The 9,072-nt window shown below is 42.2% G+C and overlaps 1 pseudogene; it reads left to right on the plus strand.

The window, feature by feature from the left end:
• The first annotated feature begins 7,026 nt into the window (after positions 1-7,026).
• On the plus strand, positions 7,027-8,551 carry LOC121688622 (annotated as a pseudogene).
• The last annotated feature ends 521 nt before the right edge of the window (positions 8,552-9,072 follow it).

Raw genomic sequence — 9,072 nt, forward strand, 5'->3', positions numbered from 1 at the left:
ATACGATATTCCTACTACCTGTATGATAGAATTCTGACTATTCTATTCTCAATCATTCCTCCCTGGTGTGCCCATGGTGGGTTACAAGTCTAAGACAGCAATTGGCCTTTGTTCTGGTTAATCCTGGTTGCTAATTTTCTGTAGTCCTTCGACCCAAACTCTAATGCTTCAACTAAATCAATCAATAGACCCTGAACCCTTTCAGGAAGCTACTATAACCATTAATTATTCATGATGGAGCATCTTAAATCACTGTTAAGTGATTTACAATGACAGACAAATAGACAATGAGAGAGATAAATTAATAATTTACAACTGAAAATTCTGACTTCTGTCTCACAGCTGTTGTGTTTTGATGAATGAAACAGGCCAGTAGCTTATTTTAATGAGCTTATTTTACATGCTGGTCTGTAAAATCAACCAAAGCACTGTTATGATGTGGGTACAGTGACTATAACATGGACCTTCCTCAACCCTCTTAAAGTCTTAAAATTGTATTAAATTTTGAAAGCTATAAAGGATGCATTCCCAGAATGACAGTTAATCAGGAAGGTGTTCTACTGTAGTCCTACTGTATAATCAACTTTTGAAGGGATCCCTAATTGTTTCAAAAATAATGTACTTGGGTTTAACTAATGTAAACTACTACAAAGTAGCCTAGGTCAAAGTGTATTCAAATCATGCTGTTCCAGTTCAGACACATGTTGTCATAGTTACTATAACGAAACATTAGGTTGAACCATTTTAATTACAAAAACCAGAAACAGACAATCTGACTTTTTACTCATACCATTTATCAATAAGTACCTAAGACAAAGTCACTCTGCATAGGCCTGTGACACAGCATGCATGCATTCTATTCCATTAACATGCTTTGAGGATTTTGTAGCAACATCTCTGCATTTTATCATTGGTGGTGAAAGAGGGGTGTTGTTTGTTTTAAAATACACAGTATTGTTTTACCTGCACTGCCCATTTGGTGTAGAACTGTGATGGGTTATAGACTTATAGACTAGACTGTTATTCAAGTTAATTTATCCTGAAATTATAAAGCATTTGTAATTGAATGTCATAAACTACTAGTCCAGTGACTGAAAATGTGACAATCTTCACATTTGAGTTACTATAGCTCCCTCTGGTGCCAAGTATGGGTGTAGGTTTAGATGGGGACGCATCAATATTTTGAGATGACAAAATTTTCCCTACCAATATTTAAGCGAATTTAAAACTTTGTGGTGTTTGGACCGATTCAGGACGAGGACCAAGTCAGGTCAACAGTAAAAGAAACACTGTAATTTGATTGGCTGAAACCGAAAGGGGGTTATCTGACACGCATGTGAGAGTGTCAAAGAATAGGCTATTTCACTTTGTGGTGGCACTGGCAGACAAGTCATCAGGGTTAATGCATAACCCAAAAAAGGCCAGTGTAAAACAGTTTAATAGGGATATACAAAGAGACATATGAAGCTTTTTCATTATGCAGACTCTAAGTAGGCAAAATAACTAGCCACACAAACTGGCAACTACAACTGGCAGCCTATACATGACCTGGCTTTCAAATACGGATTCTACTGTGGGAAATATATTAACTGGTAATAGTAGCCAGGATATTGTTCCAGCTAAAACTATGTGTGTATGCTTCCACCATGTGGCTAAATATGGGTACTTCAGCCCTCACAGTGGTTTCTGCCCAACCTCTCCCCTATCTCATCACTCCTTTCTCCCCTTTCTCTCTCCACCACTCTCTTCATCTTGCTCTCTCTCCTCTTGCTCTCTATCTCTCTCTCTCTCTCTCTCTGGTTTCTCTGTCCTGGCAACTATGGCTCATGTAGTCGGACCTCCCAGACAGGGAGTGGCCCCCCCTCCTTGATGCCCTGGTGTCACCTGGAGGGCTCTTCGGCCGAGGAATCTTGGCACTACAGGAGAGATACGAGGCCACCCAGGACGATGCAGCTGTTTCCCCGCAAAGCTCCTAATGCACCAGTGACATCTGAAATATGGAAACATGTTACAATTCCAGTGGAATCAAATTCAAAGTTTACAAAGAGAAAAGGTAAATGAGTTGAAAGGAACCTTTAAAAAGCATACAAATCTTTCAGCGGTTTCGGGTGGCGATCAGCTATGTGAATACATGGCATGCTACCACTAACATAAAAGCTCTCAGCCATGTCCATTTTGTCAAAGTAGCTCTCGGAGGAGAAAAAGTTGGAGACCCCTGCTGTACACCAACTGGCGTGTAGATGGCTGGACACGGTTTTCTGACCCGGTGTTTTTGTATGTTGGCCTCCAGAGGCCATGTCAACCAACCCCATATCCACTCATTGGATGTATAGCGCCACCTAGTTCAAAAATGAGGCATTGTAATCGCAGACCTGTGTAGGATCAGTGTAGGATCATTATGACACCCTCTGAATGCATGCCAAGTTTCGTAGAATTCCGTTCATGGGGGACCATACAATAAATAAATATATGTGTACATTTAGTGACTGTACACTATGCATGCACACACACATGCACTCATGAACACACGCAAGCACACACATAAAGATACATGCACAATGGTCAAATGGCCTTTTGAATGGGAGTCGTAGGGGCACTACTATTTTGATGCATGATCGCATTAAAATGTCTCTTTTTTAAAACAATAAGATTACCTGACCGAGCGGCCACAGTTTGTTAGATTGAAGAACTGTCTCTCAGACACTGTGATCAGCAGCACCGGAGCACCACAGGGAACTGTGCTCTCTCCAGTCCTGTTCACCCTGTACACATCTGACTTCTGCTACAATACTAAGTCATGCCACATGCAGAAGTTTTCGGATGATACTGCAATTGTGGGGTGTGTTAGGGATGGGCAGGAGGATGAATACAGAAGCCTGGTGGAGAACTTTGTGCAGTGGTGCAAACTCAACCACCTCCCACTCAACACTTCGAAGACCAAGGAGATGGTGGTGGATTTCCGCAGGTCTAAGCCCGCCCTGCTACCAGTCTCCATTGATGGGGTCAATGTGGAGGTGGTTAATACCTACAAGTATCTGTGCTTACAACTGGACAATAAACTGGACTGGTCAGCAAATACTGAAGCATTCTACAAGAAAGGGCAGAGCAGGCTGTACTTCCTGAGGAGGCTGCGGTCCTTCAATTTCTGCAGTAAGCTCCTCAGGATGTTTTACCAATCTGTTGTTGCCTCTTCTATGCTGTGGTATGCTGGGGAGGAAGCACAAAGAAGAAGGATGCTGGGCGACTAGACAGGCTAGTAAGGAAAGCTGGCTCTGTCGCGGGAGCCGAACTGGAGTGCATCACTTCAATATCAGATAAAAGGACCCTGAGCAAACTGATCAACATCTTGGACAATGAATGTCATCCACTCCACAGCACTATTAAAAAGCAAAAAACTTGATCAGCTGGAGACTTCGCTCACTGCCATGCACAACTGAAAGGCTGAGGAAGTCATTTGTCCCCAGGGCCATTGAACTGTTCAATGCTTCACTAAAGGGAAGAGGAGAGAAAGACTCAGACTGTCTGTCTGCCTCTCCACCCTCTCCACGTTTGAGTACTGACTGCCCACTACTGTTTTACTACTGTTTTACTGCTGTTCACAGCCTAATGTTTTTTACTACTGTTTTTACTGCTACACTGTTGTTCATGCTATATTAGCACACATGACCAATGGCTTCTGCTACAATACTGACTGGCTGTTACCCTATTACCTCAACCTATTCTTGCACTGACATACTTTTTTATATTACTGTACCTTGACATTATACTTTACTCTCTTATTTGTCCATATTATTTATGCTGGTCTCTAGACCTTATTATTGCACTGTTGCACTGTTGGACTACTTTTTGCACCTTCACCATGACACTCTCTTGAGCACCTTACCATGCACACAGAACTACAGGACTACTGTTGGACTACTTTTTGCACCTTCACCATGACACTCACTCTCTTGAGCACCTTACCATGCACACAGAACTACAGGCCAGCCCAGGCCCTGTCACTGCAAGCGTCTCATGCTTGATCACCCTCAAGCACACTGTGTATTTTTTAATTTAATTTATATAGTATATTTAGTATTTAGTTTTGTTAGTTTTCTTATCTTCTACTGTCTCTATTGTACAGTGGTGTTTTGTTATATGTTTTTACTTATATTTACCATTTCTGCTGTAAGTGCATGTTGTGTGTGATGTCTGTATGCTACTGAGACCTTGAATTTCCCCTTGGGGATCAATAAAGTATCTATCTATCTATCTATCTATCTATCTATCTATCTAAAAAGGCTCGACACAACATGAAACTTTTATCAAAGTATCACCAGTGTCTCTACACATGAATTCGAGCATTGAGAACACTGTTTGTGTACACAGAGTCAACTAAAAAGAAAAGTTTTGGACAACACATTTCTTGACTGGCAAGATGGCGGCACTGGTGAAACTTAGACTACTTACACTTCTTCTTAGTGTTTTAAAAATAGCAATTTTGATGCGATCATGCTTTTAAATGAAAGTTTGACTCGGGTACATTCACAAAAAGATCCTAAGTTGCATTTTGGCAAGAGTTACACTTTAACCCTGCTACTCTTCTCTCCACAGCTGGGTGGTCAAATTCAGGCATGTTTGTTCTCCCAGTGTTGACCTTGCTGATACACCACTGTCGAACTGTGTCAGCTTGGCAGGAGAATCAGAGAGCGGTCACATACCTGCGGCATCCTCGCGCTCCCTGCCCGTACTCCGAGGCCGTGGTTCTTGTACAACATTCAGGTTTTTTATTTTAGTTGATGGTTGATGCTAATCCAAAACATAACCCATAAAGGTTTGCCCAAATACCACCGTTTTCCCATGATGCATCAAGGTGGCTACAAATGAGAGGAGAGAATAAAAGCCCTGCTCCCACAGCAGGCCCAAAACCAATTGGCACTGTCTCCTGATTGCAAAGACAGGTGTACTTTTACCCAGGGGGTCAAGAGCGTGCAGATTAGCTTCGGCATGTTAGCATACGCCATTTTCAAGTATGGCGCCGCATGGAGCATTTGGAACCAGCTCCGTGCATGAAAGTCCGTGTTGGGCACAAGCTTTCATGCGCATACATATTGGTGGGCGGGTATCTATCCGGCGGCTACAGCCAAACGTTAGTGCGGGACTCCACTCGGACTCCACGTGCGTTCCCGAGCAACTTTTTGTGGCAAGCAAGGTATGTGCATTATTGCCACCCTCTGAACTGGAGGACGACACTGTTTTTACAGAATATCCAATAGAAATCAACGTTGGTCCATGTGTCATTTCCAGTTTTGGAACTTGGCGCATGGTCAGAGCCGACTGGCACTGGATCCGAGTGTTCAATATGCCGTTGACTATGAATTGGCCGGATTTACTAGCCTGGCCTCTGCCATTCACTTGTATAGAGGGCGAGACTTAAGTAACGTTGCGGTGACCAAATGACAACTTTCTGGCAATGTTGCTGCAACGTTAAGTGTTAGCTGGGAATTCATAGTGTAACCGACTTTACCCTATAATTGCGTTAGTTGTGCACTCCCCCACTCCAGTAGGGTGTAGTATGTTGTCCAGAGGTAAATCCACTGCCCCCTCCTCCTTTCCCTTCTCAACTTCTGTGCTTGAGAGCTATATAGGGCGCCCTCTTCCCCACACGGTGACATTTGATTGACTTGACGTGCAAATGAGCAATAGAAAACCGACTGGCGCAAATGAAAGCTAACAAATACTCCCGATTTTTTGCCGCCCTGGGCTGTTGACCCTTTGCCCATGAGGATCCGCCCCTGCCCACAGCAGAGGATGGTGAGCCACATGAATGTGTAGCCAAACTTAATCATGTTTGTTCTCCCAGTGTTGCTCATACATCGCTGCCAAATGCTGAACTAGTACTGTTTGCTGATGGCTTTGCTTCCAGAGACGCAGCCACAGGCAAACATGCAGTAGGTTATGCAGAAGTGTCAGCTCACGCCACACTCCTATCTGGTGGCCTCTTGCCACATAATCTGCTCCTCTTGCCAATAATCTGCTCAAGCTGAGGAGTTGGTTGCACTCACTGAAGCCTGTACATTAGCATTAAATTACTGGAAGCGATCACATTTACATGTGTTCATTTAGCAGATGCTTCTGTCCCAAACGACTTTCATATGTCAACTATATTACAAGGTTCAGCAAACAGTTATTATGTGCACATCCCACCTTCTGGCAGGTGCAGGACAAAAGAAAACTATACTCAGTTGAAAAAATATATAATGTCCGCAACACTGCTTTTGACTCCCAATTATTTAATGCACAACCGGCAACGTTTCGACCCTGCTGGGTCTTCTTTGAAACGTTGCCTGTTGTGCATTAAATAATTGGGAGTCAAAAGCAGTGTTGCGGACATTATATATTTTTTCAACTGAGTATAGTTTTCTTTTGTCCTGCACCTGCCAGAAGGTGGGATGTGCACATAATAACTGTTTGCTGAACCTTGTAATATAGTTGACATGTTTGTCAAAAGCAGTGTTGCGGACATTATATATTTTTTCAATTAACTATATTACAAGGGCCACTGTCCTCAGAGCAACTTTGGGTGTACCTTGCACCTTCAAGGTGACTCATCTTAATCAATGACAGCACTGGCATGACAGATAGCAAATAATAGTCAAATATCATGGCACATTTGGCACATCTCCAGTTCTGATAAATCGCTGTGTTTTTGCCGTTCAACACAATGTGGTCATGTGATTTGGTCACATGTCTGCAAAAGGTCAATAAAAGGCTGCTAATGAACCAGTGTCCCCAGAGAGTTCCTTCTCAACAACTCAGCCATGTATCTACGCATTGCAACACTTCTCTTTGCCCTGCACTGCCTGCTGACTGCATGCAATGGTAATTTCATCCCACTGTCTGTTGACTTCATTTGTGGGTACGTTCATCTGTTTCCTAATCCAGAGCGCATTTTCTTTCTTTCCCTGTTCAGCCCACCTGACTCAGCTCTACCTAACTACCCAGCCTGAAGTGTTTTTATTTTTTCTTGCAGCATATAATTGTTGACAAGTCTCTGGTAGCCTGGTGCAGATTGATGCAGGTATTGGACAGGTATTTGGGGTGAACAAATATGACAAAATCTACACACTGTATGGATCGTCATGGACAGAACTCGAAGGCAGACTGAAGCATGTCACTGTGGGTCCAGCAGGAATCTGGGGAGTCAGCAGTACAAACAGCATCTACAAATTGGTTGCAGCTAACTGGGTGCAAGTACCTGGTAAGACCAACTTTACCATTGATAATGTATGTATGTATGATTTCATATGGATTATTTTAACCCAACAATGCTGTCAAACTCATGTATGCATGTTTATAAAGTACATACAATAACACTGTTTGATGTCTGGAATTCTAATCCCATACACTTTTAGTCAAATTCTGCAAATTCACTGGTATGATTCCTGTATGTTTTTTACAAACCTTTTCCTTATGGGAATATGAGCAATAATAAGTTAATGTTTTGTTGTTGACCAGGGGAGTTAAAGCAGATTGATGCTGGTGGAGACCAGTCTGTGTCTGGAACCTATTTTGATGTACCCCGCTGTCTTCCAATGGACAGCACAATCGGCTATGGTAAACCAAACAGTCCTGTAGACTGGAATGGCATTGATGGCAAAGTAAAGTACTACAGCTGTGGCCCTTATAGCTGCTTGGGTGTTAACAGTTAGGATCAAATCTTTGTGAGGAAGGTAAGGTTTGAGTGGGCTGTTTGGGGAATAAATACTAAGCAAATTAAATTGATTGAATTGATTTTTCTCATCCACCTTTGTTGGATCCTCTAGGGGGTGAAATCAACTCATTGTCAGGGACTTGACTGGCAGAGTATTCCAGGATCCTTGTCTATGATTGAGGTGGGAGGTGACGGCTCTGTCTATGGAGTGAGTTCTAATGGAGACGTGTTCCGCAGGTTTGTCTCAGCCACAAAGTATTTTTTTTTTCATATTTCCATAATTATGATAAATTATTTTCGAAAACATTTTGTCATGTGGTGAAATCCATTGCAGGGATTTCATATCTGCCTCTAATCCTGAGGGTGAAGGCTGGTCCCAGATTTCCCTCTACAAAGGTGATGTGAAGCATGTGTCCTACGATACGGGTCATCTCTGGATCATCCTGAAGAATGACGCCATCTACGACTGCACTGTTTGAGCGCTGCTCTTCCACAGAGGCAGCCCTGCAGCGGGAATCCTGCAGCTTCATTACTGCAGCCCTTAATTATGTTTTACTGCGCCTTCTCCTTACGAATTGAACAGTAGGCCTAATAATTATGCTTTGCTTCTGTTAAATTATCCAGTTAATTTGTAAAAACACATCTATATTATGTAGATTGAAAACAACAGTCTTCAGGCGGACTCCGCTGCACGCCATGCCTAACAACGCCCCTTAGCTGTTGTAAAAGTCACTGGAATCTACGGCCTCTCTGGGCTTATTGCTTAATTTTGTTCAAATATATGTTATAGAGTATGTAGTTCGATCAATTTCAGTGACATAAGGTAACTAATTTATGTTCAGTGTTTGTGTAATTATAGGCCTATGTAAATGTCATGTCATATATTCTCTAATAAATTCTTCAGCTGCAGGAAAATTTGACATGCGTAAGCCTTTTCTTCAGCCTTTTTTTCATTACAGTGCTACATTTCAAATGTGTCATAGATGTTGAAATTATTAGTCACAACCTCTTTCATGTTATTATGTTCCAGCATTACACAATATGTTTTCCCACATCTCTGAGACCAGTTGGAGCAGTTTCATTTCTCTGTTGCTGAGATAGTTAATCGCCACGTATCTCGTACACCCTTTTTTAATTATTGGAGTATTGTGTGCATGAAGTTTCATCTTACATTTCATTTGGATTGCCTGAAGCTATTTGAACAATTAATTTGGATTCAGAGCCAAGACAATCATATGAAAAAAACCAAACCAAAGATCAAACTGTATATTGATAATGATGTGCTTTGTTTACTGTTACTGTTTACGTGATCACATGGAACCATTGGTTCCTGGTAATAGAGCCATACCTACCGCAAGGACAATATTAGAAGAAAGCAG

The sequence above is a fragment of the Alosa sapidissima genome, chromosome 2 (genome assembly GCF_018492685.1).
Source record: "Alosa sapidissima isolate fAloSap1 chromosome 2, fAloSap1.pri, whole genome shotgun sequence".
In the NCBI taxonomy this organism is placed as follows: Eukaryota; Metazoa; Chordata; class Actinopteri; order Clupeiformes; family Clupeidae; genus Alosa; species Alosa sapidissima.